We start from the raw sequence: 17,308 nt of genomic DNA on the forward strand, positions 1-17,308 counted from the left end.
TAGAGAAACCTGTTTTGAGGAAGAATACAAATGTTAACATACAAACATGCTTCGCCGTTTTATTTGAGTAACTGGCTGTTTCTCGCGGTTTTACCCTTGTCCGTGGAAATTAATTCCCTTACCTGGATAAAATATAGCCTGTCGCTTCACTGAAAGTGTAGCTTCTTAGCTGCGAAATAGTTTCTCAAATCATTTGAGCACGTTCGGAGCTTTTATGTTACAAACAAACAATTATTTTCTTCTTTATAATACCCATTATTGTAGACATAATGTTAATGCATCATTTTGCGGCAGAGGTAAGGTCTCAGCGAATGCCAAATAAAACGATTAAAAAGTTTACAAAGCAATGAGTAATCAAGCACAGGTCGTTGGCATTTGAGTACATTTTTATTGTACTCGATCAAGTATCAAAACTTCCTTTCTTCATTGAAATAAAAATATTCAAAGAAACATAATATAAACAATTTGTAAGTGTTGCTTTTGATATGTTCTTTCAATAAACATTGAGATCAAAGTGTTAGTCCGAAGATAAATAACCGGACAAGTTAATAAAATTAAACTGTGCAATACCTAAGTACTGTTTTCAATCAAAGTGAAGACTTCATTGAAACTGTATTTAAGATTAAGGTAAATAAACTAACTTTTCGATCTTACTCATCACAGGATTACATGTGCCTTGCCTTGGATATACCATGCCATAGGATTATACGTAAATAAATCGATTTTTATTTAAAAACAAAAGATAACGTGACGACAGCTTGACGCGATCCAAAACTGGTGTTTTTTTTTTCAATAAAAGAAAACCTCAGGTTAATTATGAAGTTCTCAAAGCTATTCTATTGACTTATCCCCTTATTTATATTTTCTATTGTTCTATGGGTAGGGTATTGTCTTCTTACCAAGTAGTAAATATGCTTTGAGGGCTGGTTCACCGATAACATAAACGTCCGTTTTTTTCTTAAAACAATTGTTTATTTTGAAAATGGAACGCGAAAATTTATAAAAGTTCTTAAAAAAAAACTGACGTTGTCAGTGATTTTGGACCTAAATAGCTATTAGATCTCTTATCCTAAGCTTAGGCACTTTGAAAGTCTTTTTACGATAAGCCTTTTAATTAAAAGCCTAAAACTACAGAAAAGTCTTTAACATAACTAACGTAATATAAAGCCCATTGTTCAAAGCGAAGTTAGCAAATAATTATATTGATAAAGGCACTTAATCAAGCTAATCTTTGCATTGTTAGTCATGAAGTATGGGACGAAAATTGTTTAGTTAACTTTGTGAGTTTAGAGGTCTTTTTCAATGAATTAAATAATGGTTTAAGATAAAGTAATTAAAGAATACATAATTTTTGTGAAGGTCAGTAAAATGTGTGTTTAGATTGCATTATTCTTTTTTGCAAAATAAAAACGTAAACTCTATTTTTTTTTTGTCTTATGTAATTACAATGATATATTATATTACAATGCAAGAACCCTAAGGCAACGGTGAAAAGAGGTAGTCTGTCTAGTTTAGACGCTGCATAAAGTCATCCAGCTATAAATATCGGACTTAATAACAAAGAAAAAAATTACAAACGTAACATCTAATAATATACCAGTAAATAAATTACCGATTTAACTAAGTACCACGTGTGAGTACGGTTAAAAGTTAATAACATTAAAAACGCGCAGAAATTCTAATTAAACTGCATCATATGATTCATGAGTCACGAGCAATCATTATAAGTTAATTTAACGAGTACCTGCACACGAGTTGCATCATACGTCTACGTATCTTTGGCAGGTAATACACAAAGTAGGTATTAATAATACATCCATTAAAACATTAATTAATACGGAATAGGTAATTTAGCAATAAACTTTTTTTTCTTATAATGGTAAGTATTTGAATTTTTTACGGTGTATACTTTGTGAAAATCGTAAAAAATATGAAAATGCGCAATAATATGACATTCAGTGCGTAGTTTATGAAGGTCAATGTAAACAGATCGATTAAAATACATAAAAACAACAATAAACATTGAAAAGATAGGAAATAATTTAATCGATAAGTAACCATAAATCATTTATTTATTTGTTGAAGGAAAGTCCTTCTTAAAAAACACAAATTTAATGATTTAGCTTCAAGAAGAACTTCCGTACGATAGCAGTCACCAAAGCAGCTAATAGATATAAAATAGCAATGAAATTGTTGCACATAAAACATTCACGTATAAATTGTATCATATTATAAACTCAAAAATAAACGTCATTATTATTTTTCAACAACAAACGAACAAAATATGGAAGCCAAACCAAACAAAAACGGGACTTAATCCTCTTTTTCACGGATCCAATTTCAGTATGATCCAGTTCAAATATTGTGTCGTATGGAGATTAATCACCTGCGTAATTTTATTTTGTTTTACATACAAACAAACGTAAACCTAAAGTATTAAAACATATTGAAAACATATTTTGCAGAATAAGTGTTCATCAATACGCAATTACATTCATACGTTGATATTAATTATGAATGGATGGAATCATTAATATTGATTTGAAACATAGCTTGCTAACCCCTTCACCTAATCCCAATAACTTTTTTATATGCTTTATTAACGTAACAGGGTATAATTAAACCAATATTTCAGTCAACCAAAACCCGCAACAGATTAAAGAATGTCATAGATAAATTGAAAATAAAAAGACTCCCCAACCAGTACAAGTAACCCGCTTCATTAAACTTGTTTAAGCGGCGACTTAAAGTTACGAACTAAGTTCCTTGAAATACTTTTTAAACTACCATCAGTAAGCCCGTAGTTCAGTTACATTGATATCGCTAAAGAATAAAGAAAGACTGTCAATGTTCAAGTTTTATGACGCAAAAAGAGCTTGACTACGGCAACAAAGTAGTTCAGATGTTTATGAGTTTTTTAGCTCCTTAGAATATGCAGACAAACAGTTTAATTGTTCTTGAAGGCTTTCGAGCTCTGAGATGATCAAATCAGATTTGAATTTGGGTTCATAGTACAAGGTAAGCCGTTTGCAACACAGGAGTCTTAGAATATGCCAGCATTAAGATACTTAATAAACAAACACAGTAAAGTCTGTAACGAAATAAAATAAAGACCATTAAAATCGAAACCAATGTCAGGCATCATTACTCATTACCCCCAGAGAATAAAACAAACAATCCCATAGTTCACCAATATGATCGTCATTCACATTGACAACACTAGCAACAAAAACTAGAAGTACATCAATCTATCTGTATGTATGTCTGTATCGACAATGACACACTCTGAATACTAGGGTAACTCGACATGAACGATTGTCACCGCTTTTTCTTTTACACTAGAAAGGTCATGATGGTTGACGGGATTCCATTATCTTGTCAGGTCAATGCTTTGAGACGCTTTTGAAATCCTAAAGTGGCTTTAGGCTTGAGAATACTGTACGTTTTATTACTAGGCAATAAATAGGTACTTTGTTAGGGATATTTTGAGAACAAAATCGTTAAGGAATCTTTTGTTATGAACCAATGAATATTTTGAGCATACATATTAGAATTGCAATCAACATACACCAGTAAATCACATTTAGTTGAACCATATAAAATAGTGATCTTGTACATATTTTGCAAAGATTTGAGAAAAGCCTTCGATTAATTTAACCTTATTTCATTGCTAGTATTTATTGTACCAGTTATTCGAATCCTACAACTTCATGGTGTATACTACGGATGTACTAAGTAGCCGACATAATGCATTGACGGACGGATGAAGCCATATACGATCGGCTTATTGGGTAAATATTGCGATACCGCAGAGTTGCAAGGATGCTATAATTTCAAGTATCGATTTCGTATCGATTTTTTATCTAGGCTAAAGTATCAATTTATAATCAATTCATTCTGCTTTCACGGCAGTTTCTGCATATTTAACATCATAATTGTTGGGTGATCCCCAAAACTAGCTTAAGGAATTTTGGCATAAGAATAGGAACGTGTATGAAATCGTAATTTAAAGTAATTCCTTAAATACTCAATTTATTGCAGACGATCGTGTTGCAATAACGAAGTTTTACTGAAAATATTTATGGAAAAGTGATACTAAAAAGTAACTTCAGTAGCTATGATTATATTGAAGGAAACTCTTCATTAGACCAATTTCTAACCACAACACTAATCTTCTGAACCCATTAAAGCACCCTTTAACAAGCCATCCAATTAGATGGAGAGCATCGTGAATTTGAGTTAAGATCCTCAAAAATAAAGCTAAAATACATTTAGAGGTCCCATCTAAAATACAATTTTAACGCTGTCGGGAAACACCCACACAATGTCACATTTTGGGTACCCCAAATGGGATAGCTTTTCTACTATTCAGAAGTGAATTTCTTTTGATGTTGTGGTCCATTTATCATGTGAACGAAAAAAAGATAGAGGCGTCTAAATTCTTTATCTCTCGAGAATGCTTGAGTATTTGCAGTTAATGGTTGCTCCATATTCACTTATTTCTTTCCTTTTGTCTTTAACATTTTTGTCTTTAAAATAGCATTTACAGTGATTTATTGGCTTCCCTGTAAGGAAACTCGTACGTTAATTATTCAAAACGTGACACCTACACGCTTAGTTTGCATATGTCACGTGGAGTAGAACTAATCCCTCCCTCTCTGCTTAATGTAACGAATGTCATCAAGTATGTCGGTAAATAATAAAAGAGGATTATGGGTTAGTAATTAGGACAGCCAAATATGGTATGATGAATGAAGGAAAACCATTTACTAATAGCTAAGGAGACTGACCAGTAGAAAACAATATCACGGATGCATAAGGAGCAAAACAAACGACACCAGTTGAACTAGATCAATCGAATCTCAAGGTTGTACTAAACAGGTGTCCAGTTTATACTTAGATCAGGTATTAGAGCTGCAGACATAATAGGTAATGGTATTATTAGTGCTAATGTAAGTAACAACGCAATAGAAAAGACGAAGTAAGTAAAGGACTATTTTTTATTCAGATCCGTGTAAATAGTTTCTGCAACGAACACAATAAAGAATGAGCTCAATTATATTACTGTAGACTTAAAAAGGAAAATCACTGAGTAAACACAAGCAAATAAAACCAAGGTCCGCTTTTAAAGGTCCGAGAAAAAATACATTAATACAAAGCGTGCAATTCTTTTTGCAATAAATGCTAGACAGATGCAAAAATGAAAAGAGAATTTCTTTGAGAAGCTCGTATTTGCTTAGTGGAACGACCTCAAGATTAAGAAATCCGTATCGATTAGAATGTAAGTGAACGGGAGAGAGGTTGTTGATACACAAAAAAAAACATTGTTTGACTTTGAGTGAAGATTTGACTGTCTTTTTGCTATTGAAAGCGGTGATATTATAATGCTGGGAGAAAAATTTGGAGCAGTCACTTTTTGCCGGCAAGATTTTCATTTCTAAAATACTGGCATGAGAATATGAAGGAAAATTGCAAGTGAAACCACAGGTCGTGACGCAAGTAAAGATGTGCACATTCATTTGGCCGAGCCCGAGAAAACAATGAATCATTGAAAAATCCGATGCAATTTACCTTGCGGTATCCTTGAACCTTTAGGATTATTCTAAAGGTTTTTTAGTAAAATTTTTATAACTCGTAATAAAGAAGATGAATGTATCAAAACTAAGTACTGTACGTGATAAAAGTGCCTTGAGTTATTAACACCTATAAGAATGAAAACTATCTACGTGCAAAATGAATTATAGCCTAATACGCAGTAAATTACAAATTCCTATGCTATAACTTCCTATTTAGAAAGTTATAAATACAGGTAACTTTACGAGAAGGTAAAGGGTTTGTCTTGAATGTTAAAAAGTTTTTTTAGACATGTTTTTTTGCTCCCTTCCAAGGGGTCCACGGTTCTTGAATCATCCCTTACGGTAAGGTCGACGAACGAATAGTCTCACGTTTTTATTGCACCCATTTAAATATCTTCAAAGGCTATTCTTGAGTATTGAGGTACAATAAAATAAGAACTTAATATGAATAATATCTGGTCATTTTGGCGATCGACCTTCAATAAGTGAATGATGTTGTTGTCTTTTTTTCATATTTAAACACAGTGCGTTCTTTAGATCCTGTTCACAATAATGATGTCCTTGAATACTTAGTGCCACTAGACTTAAAATTAATAAAGAAACTTCTAATCAAAGTTTCTAATTACAAACACATTGAACATACAATCATCCAACGCAACCGCTACTACAAAAAATACAGCAATAAAAATTACCTTTCAACTTTTACGTGAAAAGCCAATTACGTCCACACGCGATTCAGTCAAATCCAATTCACTATTATTGTAATCATTCACACAACACAAAATTTAATCCATATTTTCTAATACCGCGTCGCGATACGAAATACTACGACACTGATGACACGTCCGTTCGGTTTGCGCGCCAAACCGCGACTGGCAGGCTGCTGTGTTCACAGTGGATTCGCCGGCGACAAGGCTTATCGAATGAACCGCGGCTATTTAACATACATTACGATTATCTACGTGCATTGTTAATTTATTCGATAAAGCACCAGCAATGCGCTTCACGAAAAGAGCAACGTATAAATAATATTATGCAGTAAGACATTATAGTCTGTTTTTTAATCTCGTAGACTAAATTGACACTTGCAAAATGTCAAACTTTCTAATAATTTTGCTAGCTCTGTGGTGCAGTGTTGTACTTACGATACCGGTTCGTTGAATCGTAACTTTTTATCTATAATAGACGAATTTAATATTCATTCAAAGTTTTATATTTAAAATTCACGTACGTACACATGGCTGTACGACGTGCTACAAACTGCCAGGGATATCTGACCGCGCAAAGCCATGCGTAATCATCAAGGATAAGCCCATTATTTCAGGATGACTTATTGAAAAAAGTTACGATTCAACGAACCGGTATCGTAAGTACAACACTGCACCACAGAGCTAGCAAAATTATTAGAAAGTTTGACATTTTGCAAGTGTCAATTTAGTCTACGAGATTAAAAAACAGACTATAGTTAACACAAACGAGGAAGCACCAGTTTCACGGGACCTCTAATTTATCGTAAATCTAGATGACATAATAGTTTCCATAGAACAATGGGACGAGCCTGTTAATGTCTGCTATCTTAGAAAATCTTTTAACAATAGAGTATTAAAGCTTAGATCTTGGCACGAATGAATAGTTAAGAAAATATAATTAGTAACGATTTCCCATAACAAGAATGTCGCTGAACACGGAAACTGGGTGTGCGTTGGACAGTATTTTGCACAATTCTTTTGAAGTAGACGAAATTGAAACTAGAAACTCTGCAATTGGAATAAAGTATGACATTGCGTGGTGTCTTGTTTCTGTACCGCGTTCGAGCACTAGAGTAAAAGTGTTTTGGCGCTAACTCTATGCGGTGTCCCTGACCCGGTTGGTACAGCCTTCGTGTTTTATGTGCGCCTAGTACTTCTCTATGCGGACTGAACCTGAATGATATTATGAATAAGGCATAAACGCCTGGGGTAACTCATTATTGTAATGAGGAAAGGACTCATCAGTATGTATGTAGGGTACCTACATTTTATCCATAAACATTTCCAAATAAATAGTTTATGTAGGAACCTAATATGCATTCGCACAAATTAATCTTATACACACTGCAATAAAAACTGATAATTATTTATTTTTAGATTAATATGTCTTGCGAAACATTTTTCATAACTTACTTATTGATTCTGGTTGTGACTTCCATTACATAAGAAATATCAACAAACACGGAAAGGATACACGTAACCATCTATCATGAACGTGCAAACTGTATAATGCTACCTATACCTTTCCGAATGACGTCAAACGAAACTAATCGTTGTAATCCATTCGCCCACTGTCAAATACTAAAGCCCCAGAATATGCGATCACAAGAGCAGCGATTATTTAGAAAGCTGAATTCAGTTTCACGCTATGTGACTGACTGATACCATCATCCTCCAAGCCTTTTTCGCAACTATGTTGGGGTTTGGAGGTGACTGATTGATGCCAATGGTTTTATAAAGGAAGGTGAAGGTGGAGATCTCAAAACAAGTTAAAAATACAATGTAAACAGGAGGAAACCAAATAAAAGATTTATGTGCAACTATCACGATGCTTTCCAGTTAAGGTAATTCCATATAGCAGCTGTAGACAACGCAACGCAATTAAACTATACAACAATTTCAAATGACAACGTTACAATTTAGGTATTTTATTAATATCTTAATGACTTAACCCACTAAACTTAACTTAATTCTAGTAATAACTTAACACATGTGGCATTGCGGTTTACCTTAAGGACAAACACTGGTGCAAATATATTCACAGAAATTGCTTTAAGCTTCGGCAGACCGGGCAGTACTAAGTAATCCGTTTCTAGCAAAACTACGGTAGACTAAACACCTGATTCTCTGTAAGAGCTTTTATCAATTTGAGTACATAGTTTATTAGATAAGTTGTTAGCAGTTTTAGTTTGTTAGTTCATTAGTATAATTGCTGGCAAAAGGTAAAGTTTGAGTAGTCAACTTGTATTCGCCTACGGGTATTTTAGTTAAGTGAAGTTGTATGCCAAATTAGTGCCTGTGCCAAAAGAGGGAGCATCGAGACACATTTATCGTATAGCTACCATAGGTCAATCCAGTTAAAAATAATTATAATTTTTTATAATGCTACTGTATCAAGTGTTTAACATAGTCAAACGTTAATAAATAATCGAGTATAGACTACTAATTTCTGTGCTGTAAAACCGTGTGGTAAACAGTATTGAAATGTCTATTGAATAAATGTGTTGTGTGTAACTTATTCTGATTAGTTACAGAGCCTACGCGTTCGTTAATTAAGACTTAAACTACGTTAATGAAGGTCTCCAATAAAAGTCAAAGCAGTCTATACTCCGAAGTTGTATTGTTTTTATCATCGTTCCGCTCAAGTGGTGCTCATAGATCGCTAGCTTCCAGTCTTCCACTACGATTAATTAAGCATTCGGCGACGCTCCAACGGGCTCCTGAAACCGTTTGTTTATCGGAGCGGGCGAAAGTTATGCCTGTCTTGTTTTTATGCCTTCCTGGTACCAGCGCTCTGGTGGATGCTTGTAAACTAACTGTGGATTAAAGGAAACAGTTAGTAATTAAAATTATCAATTTGGCAATTTGATTTATAAATCGTTTCAAAAATTATAATAAGCCAATTAGAATTTTGATTAAATCAAAATATATGTTTTTATAATATGTTTTATTATTTATCTAAATATATAAAACTCAAAGGTGACTGACTGACATAGTGATCTATCAACGCACAGCTGAAACCACTGGACGGATCGGGCTGAAATTTGGCATGCAGGTAGATGTTATGACGTAGGCATCCGCTAAGAAAGGATTTTGATCAATTCTACCCCCAAGGGGATAAAATAGGGGATGAAAGTTTGTATGAAACTTTGTCAATTTTAAACCGATGGGACTGAGACTTTGCATGCATAAAGCTACTATGGCGTAGGCAACCCTTAAGAAAGGATTTTGATAAATTCCATCCCTAAGGGGATAAAATAGGGGATGAAAGTTTGTATACATCTTCTTAGATTTGTACACGCTAATCTTCCGAACTACTGAACGGATCTCAATGATTTTTTCTTTGTTGTATCAGTATTAAGCCTGGTCAACATATAGGCTATAATTTATCTTCGAAACTTGAAGACCTGATGCAGAACTCCAACAGACCAACAAAACTATAAGAGATACAAAAATAGTGCCATAGCAAAAATTGTTTCATGTGATGAGCATTTTCAGCTGAGATAATAAATTTTAAGATCTGGAACACCTGATGTGGAACCCCAAGAGCCCAGCTTCTCTATACCATATACAGGTATGACGTTTTAGCAAAAGTTGTTCAATTTGATAAGCACTTTCTATTGACTTACACAAATTGAAGATCTAAAACACCTGATGTGGAACTCCAGGGGCCCAGCTAGACTATAGCATATAGAGGTATGACGTTTTAGCAAAAGTTGTTCAATCTGATAAGCACTCTCTGTTGACTTATAAAAATTTAACCACACCTACACCTGATATGGAACTCCAGGAGCCCAGCTAGACTATAGCATATGAAGATATGACGTTTTAGCAAAAGTGGTTCAATCTGATGCACTCTCTATTGACGTATAAACATCGAAAATCTGGAACACCTGATGTGGAACTTCAGGAGCAATACTACACTTGAAATGTATAGAAATGAATGTTATGAAATAGGTATGGTGAATCAAAAAAGTAATTAGTCCGTCTTTTAGACACGTATTTTTCTTTTCTCTCTCACAAACAAATAATAACAAAGATACAACAACGCTTGAATTCACTGCTTAGTACAAATTTTACATACCTAGACGTGGCGTCACGAGCCCCCACTCTCCGACTTTGTTGCGTTATATCTCATTATTATATTGTATGTCTCTTCCAGACCTCGGGACTATAGAGTTCCGAATTTTGGGAGGCAAACGTGGGGCCGAAGCCAACTCGCTGAAGCCCTTTTGAGACAACTTTAATGAAATGGTGACACAAAACCGACGATTATCCCTTTATACACCATAGAAAGGAACCCAAGGACAATCCCCGGTAGACGTCGTTAAAAAAAGACAATCCCCGGTTTTGTGCTAAAATATTGCTAAATGTAATATAATGGATAATGTATAATGTTTACGTAATAACACTTGTGTAATATTTTTGCCACACACAAATGCGGACTAATTAGAATCACTGTTTTTATCCCTATGGTCACGTCTATTGCGGTTCAGTTCTCAGCGTTTTGTTTAGTCTGCTGTGCTTTTGCTGTTAAAGTACAAAAATTAAGTATATAGAACGTTTCTCTTCGGTCCCTTAAAATTCAATATCAGACTATTCAGATCTTTGATTTTGCTGACCCCGTAGTCGCTGGCATAAGGGACAGGATCCGCGTACGAAGTCGCGGGCAACAGCTAGTTTTAAAATATAATTTCAATTGATTGCGAAAATACGACTAAATTCTAACTTGAGAGCTTCATTTGCTTTTACTTTCTGCGTCTAGAAGGCCATTCTTCTTGATTTGTTTCCTTATTTTTGTTTACGGTATATTGGTGATATATTGTTGGAAAAGGCTCGGGAGATGATGATGAACAACAAAATGAGCTGAATACTAGCTAATACTGACCTCGCAACAATACCAAAGGTAAACAGCTAGAATTTCAGTCTATATCTAAAACCAGTATCGTCTGCGATGCACAAACGCCATGCGTGTTGATCAAACGTTTTGCATTCATGAATATTTTGTAAAACCAGTGAAAACTGCTCGTTACTTCTGCCAGTAAAAATAAAACTAAGCTTATATCAGCTTCGAAATATCCAGCGGAATTTTACAGCGTGAAGTTTATTTTGAAATATATTTGTGTTGTTCTATTCGCTTAGGTGTTAAAAATATTTTTTGCTTGCAGTTTGAAAAATGTTGGATTAGAATTAGAAAACTCTTTCATCTGGTATAGCAGGGGTAAAATGAGGTCCTATTTCCTGGAAGTTAGGGCACCGACCTCGTTATTGGCGCCCAACGTACATATGTAAGGGGGATATCTGAACGTTCAACGTAATGATATCAGCTAGTTAATGTTTAACTAGCTAAATTATTCAGACCTCAGTTCCCCCAGCGCGTGGAACCCTGACATAGTTGGTAATGCGACACTGCAGGAAGCGACCCAGTTCTGACTATCATCCAAGTGTAGTAACTCTTCTACAATTCTTTCAAATGTGCTGTTTCGAAGATGTATATTTTATTTTTATGGCACTTCTAGTTTGTGGGCCGAAACTCAACATTGTTCTAGCCCACTATTTACATGACTTACATGTTCCTATGACTTCATAGTCCCATTTACAGAAAGCGGCCATTTCTTCAGATAATAATCATAGTTTGGATTATTGTTAGGAACTATCATAACAGCCATACATTGAGGAAAGTGTAGCTTATCAATATTATATTATGATTGTGACATTGTAGGGGTAATTTCTGGATATAAAGAATGAATTTTCACAAAAACACATATTTAGAAAGCTACGTTATTTGTGAGTGTCAAAATCATTCCTTACGGTAAGTAAGTAGTTCCCTTGGGTGAAACCACTGGCATCACCCAGCCCTTACAAATACATTTAGATTGACAGTTCCAGATATTGTCAGCTGCTCGGTTCAAACAAGATTGTGACAAAGTTAGACGTTTAATGGTGAGTACAAAAACAATGCCTATTGACAGGTGATCGATCAATATGGATAAACTAGTCTGTTCAGCTAGTTACTACTGTATAACATAAGGGTGCGTTTACACGGTGGAAGTAGCTTGCACATGTTAAGGCACATTTTAAAAACGTGCGGGTCGACTCGAGCATATGCCAAAGTAAGGTACACACCAGCGAGCGTGCTCTGTTGCGTGCGCGCGGGTCACTTGCGCATGTTAACTTGCTACATGCACCGTGTAGACGCGCCCTTAAGGATAGTTTCTGACGTAAAACTCTATCGTAAAATAACAAGTAACAGCTGACTGGGTATTATGGATTAATTCAGTTCATCACATGTTCATGAATATTAATAACTATACTCTTAGTGTTATGGTACATAATAATAGGAGCAATTTATTCTGTACGTTATTGTTATACATCAGCTTCAATGATGGAACTTGGGACACGAAGAAGGTCTATTATTCACGTCTCTTAGCAAGTGCTGGCAGATAGACCTCATAATTCTGGGATTATAGTCTAGACACACGGCAGTGTGTCCGCCAAGTTCGAGCAAAAAAGGCGACACACCGGCCGTGGGTTATATTACACGAACCATTTCGGGCCAAATTCGACCCCCCTGTAACTCAAAATCTATTTTATTTACGCATATCAAATTTCTAGTATCTGTTGAGACCCCCTCACTTATCTAAAATACAAAATTTCATTAATATACCTATTGTAGGTCTTGAGATATTGACGTCAGAAAATCGCTATTTTTACTATACACTCACTGACTGATTCACTTATTCACTGATTCACTGACTCACTCATCAAAAACCTAGACCACTTCCAATGGTCGTATTGACTTGAAATTTGGCATGGAGGTAGGTCTTTATGTCAAGGTAAAGGGAAAAATCTGAAAATGGCCAAGTGTGAGTCGGTTTCAAAATAATGAAGGTGTTTTATACCCGGTGTAAATTTATACCCCTAAGGAACTAAAACGAACTAAATTTATCTATATTTATATAATATATCTTCGAATGGTACAAAGGTTTGTATTTAGTCAAAGTAAAGTAAAAATCTGAAAACGGCCAAGTGTGAATCACTTTCGAAAATAACGAATGTGTAACTTTGATCCACGAACATAATATATGATAACATGTCATGTTAGTCAGTTGGTAAATCTAGTCCATTTAGTTAATCTAGTTCATTTCTTTGTAAGAAACATAGTGCATATTAAAAAATCTAAAAGATAGTATAAATGAGACATTTCTTTAACTAACTTCATCATAAGAAAAAAAAAAAAATAAACAACCTTACAAAAATAAATGAAATCCCACCCAAAACAAAAATGTGAAAGACTGCCAAGTTCGATAATATGGGAATGCTTCGCCTATAAAAGAAGTGAGATCTGAATAAGTACCAAGTTCCATACACATACCTCAGATAAAAATAGTTACTTTTTAATGATGATTACTTGGCAAGTTTTAATAGAAAATTAAATACTTGATTCATTGCGTTTAGTAGGTTTATAACAAGGTGTATGAAAACTTGCCAAGTAACATCATTAAAAAGTAACTATTTTTAACTGAGGTATGTGTATGGAACTTGGTACTTATTCAGATCTCACTTCTTTTATAGGCGAAGCATTCCCATATTATCGAACTTGGCAGTCTTTCACATTTTTGTTTTGGGTGGTATATTTTTCTTCTAAGATATGACACTTTCCTTACTATGCTGGGGGGAATGATGAAACATAATTATTATAATAAGCCATTCTTCATTCAATGTCTACACTGCGTTAATAGATTTTCTTTTAATAAAAAAAAATTGAATCTTCAGACCAGTAATCTTCCAGTTCCTCAAAGAAAATAAATTAATAAACTATGCAAAAAAATATCGGAGAAAGATCCGACGGTGTTCAGAATTTTTCACGGCAATGTAAAAGCATAAAAATCGATTATATCGAGTTTATAACGTGGCTCAAAAGCAAGTAAAAGGTGCAGATGAGTATCAAATGCTAGCTTAGAATGTAGCACAAAGCTGCAAAAATATGTATATTTAGATAAACTTAATATTCGTAAATATATGATACTATCTCGTGGGTAACGGTATTCAAATCAAGTTAAAAGCTAAAAACAGCAAAAGCCTCTACTGATAATATGCAAGTTATAGGGATGTGAAGTCGTTTTATCGATATTTTGTTATATTTTTCGATTAAAATGTTTTACTGACAATGTTTATCCGTATCTGTCAGCACTTAATTTTGGACTGTGAAAAATCGTGGGCCACTCTATCAAATAGTTTAGTTTCAATAAAATATCGATCACTTGGCTAAGCTCCAAAACTGTAAGTGCTGAACTATCGAATCAATCTACTACTGACAACTGTTTATCAATCATACTCGACAACAGCAGACGTTTTTAAATCAATCTCATCTTTTGTAGATGATGTTATGTCAAGTGAAAATACTGATTTAACAAGAGAGAGCAATTTTTATACATTTCTCTTCGGTGCTTTTAAGATAAAGAGCGAACACACATATAGGTGCATACTCAAATGAAACTATATGAATATGTACTGGCGTTTTTCACATACGGCCTTTAACCAACTAATACAAAAGTAATAGTAACCTTATTTAAGTACCCACAAGGCAAGGCTTCATACACCGTCGCCTGCAATAATCGTAAGGTTGTAACTATCGACTACTGACATCGATAATTACGTGTCTAGCTCTAATGCACAACTCGGTAATGTTAGCTCATTTGCTCGATCTTATGTGTGTAAGAACGATCGCAAAAAATATCGATAAGCAATCGATTAAGCTAGTGGGTTACTAAACATTCATTGTCTTGCGAATCAAGCTTTTTATTCAATTAGAATTCTCATGGAAATTATTACCGTGTAACTAATAGGTCTTATTAGAATAGTGTAAATTCCAAACGATTGCAAAGAGATAAATGTAATTAGTAGATTGTTTTTCTTAGTCATTTTCCATTGAATAATTTGCTGTGGAAATCATTTTGCTTTATGCACACAACATGCCGTGTTTTAGTGGTCTAGATTGAATTCTAGTAATGCAATTACAAAACGTATGTAGAGAAAAATAACAGGTAGGTATTGTTGATATCTCCATTTTAACAATCCAGTATTTTTTCAGAATTGTATTGTAGAAAAAATATAGGTCATATTTACCAGATCTGACCTTATTACTTTACGCTTTTTTCAATTTCAAAGCTTATTGCCCATGAAAACAATGACCATGCTGGACCACCGTGCAAAACGTCAAGCCAATCCTCGTCCATCAGTTTCCCTTTTCAGTTCCGGCGTGAGCGCATCAAACACGATACAAACAAAATGGACACAAAAGTGAAAGACGCGTGTTACTGGCACTTCGAAACAATCAGAGCACAGTTTGTACGTACATATGTGGTTTCTGTAAACGGTAAAAGGTGAATATGGAATGATTGTGTGTGATGACGTCTGATAGAAAGAAGTATGGAGGAAGACATGTTACAATGAAATCAAACAACGTTTGAACAAGACTAGGAGGATGATGACGATGATGGACACACTAGTATTAATATATAAAGATTTTCATGACATCAAGCTGCCGTCAGTGTGTTTACAAACACAAACTGAATCTCTAATTATGTAACGAAAAATGGTTGACATCACACACATAAGAAGTATAGCTTACATTTATAATTACATAATTAAACGAACTTACCTGAAGTGAAGTTCTATTGTAATTATACGAAGAGCTTAGTCCGAGATATCTTCTATATTCACTGTGTAGTTCCACAATCCTCGCATTGTGTGTGCCGCGACATTTAGAGAAAGCGAAAAGCTTCGTATCCAAACCGAAAAGGCAGCCCGCTGTCAACACTATATCTGTAAGTCATTCTTTTCAGAGCATTAGTAGTATCATTATGATTTCCAACCTTCCAGGGGCATATAATCTATGATTATGAAAAGGGTGGGTGCTAAGCTCTTCGTATAATTACAATAGAACTTCACTTCAGGTAAGTTCGTTTAATTATGTAATTATACTCAAGCTTAGTCCGAGATATCTTCTATATTCACTGTGTAGATGTTTAGAGAATTGTTGGGAATCATAAGGTTGTTTATTACGCAATCAAAACACAGAGTTTAATCAGTCTTCTTAATTCAGTATTTAATAATCAGTCTTATGTAATATTAGGTATCACATCATTAATCAACATCAATTAAATGTTTCACTACTCAATTAAAATTAAACTTTAACGTTACATATTAGAGATGAGTCCGATATCATGTCACATGTTAAAATCATCGATATTTTAAAATCATTTCATCATGCAATGACAACGACAAAATCATCAATGCTTTTAAATCATTACTCGAATCGAATGACAATGAATGAATTGAATGCCAACTTCGGTGATTTTCGGCCGTTTCGCTCGGCCCCGCTCGGGTGTGCTCGGTCGCAATCGCAATGCGCAGCGGCGGCCCGGCGGCGGGCGGTTCGAATCGCAACGTTGCGACACTTATGTGTGACTGTTGCGAGGCTTGCCCGATCGTATGACTGGGCGCACGGAACGGCAACAATTCTTTCACTTCGTTGTTTAAGTTTGCGCGCGAACTTGACTCGAAAGGTTGTTTTTTTGTGAATCATTGTTTTGGATTGAACTTTTGATTAGGAAAGGACGAGCATCCTTACCTAATTTTATTTTACGCGTACGAACTTACGAAGTACGTAGTGTAATTTGTTAATTGACTTATGCCGTAGTAAATATTGAAGTGTATTACAAATTTTAAAACCAAGTTAGTATTTGCAGTTTGTGCCTAAAATATTAAAAACGTATGGTAGGTACTTAACGTTCTTATTTAATGAGTGGTTACAGTTTACCTAAATACCTATTAATAAAAAATGGCATCAACTTTAAGAAAAACATCCAACGTCTGGGTACATTTTGACATTGAATCCGTTGGTGAAAAGACAGCAGTGTGTAAACTGTGCAGGGTAAAATTATCCTATAAAACTTCCTCAACAAATTTAAAAACATA

The 17,308-nt window shown here is 34.6% G+C and overlaps 1 protein-coding gene across 3 annotated transcripts in view; it reads right to left on the minus strand.

Annotated features, from left to right (window-relative positions):
* Positions 1–17,308, minus strand: part of LOC110372935 (uncharacterized) — a 113,430-nt gene that overhangs the window by 57,163 nt on the left and 38,959 nt on the right. The window contains exon 1 of one of the 3 annotated variants that reach the window (XM_021329971.3): positions 6,269–6,468. The exons of the other annotated variants lie outside the window; for them this stretch is intronic. The gene's annotated coding sequence lies outside the window, so the exon portion shown is untranslated. Of the gene's footprint in view, positions 1–6,268; positions 6,469–17,308 lie in introns of those variants that run through there. 3 annotated transcript variants of the gene reach the window in all.

This window comes from Helicoverpa armigera, chromosome 3 (assembly GCF_030705265.1).
Source record: "Helicoverpa armigera isolate CAAS_96S chromosome 3, ASM3070526v1, whole genome shotgun sequence".
NCBI classification, from domain to species: domain Eukaryota; kingdom Metazoa; phylum Arthropoda; class Insecta; order Lepidoptera; family Noctuidae; genus Helicoverpa; species Helicoverpa armigera.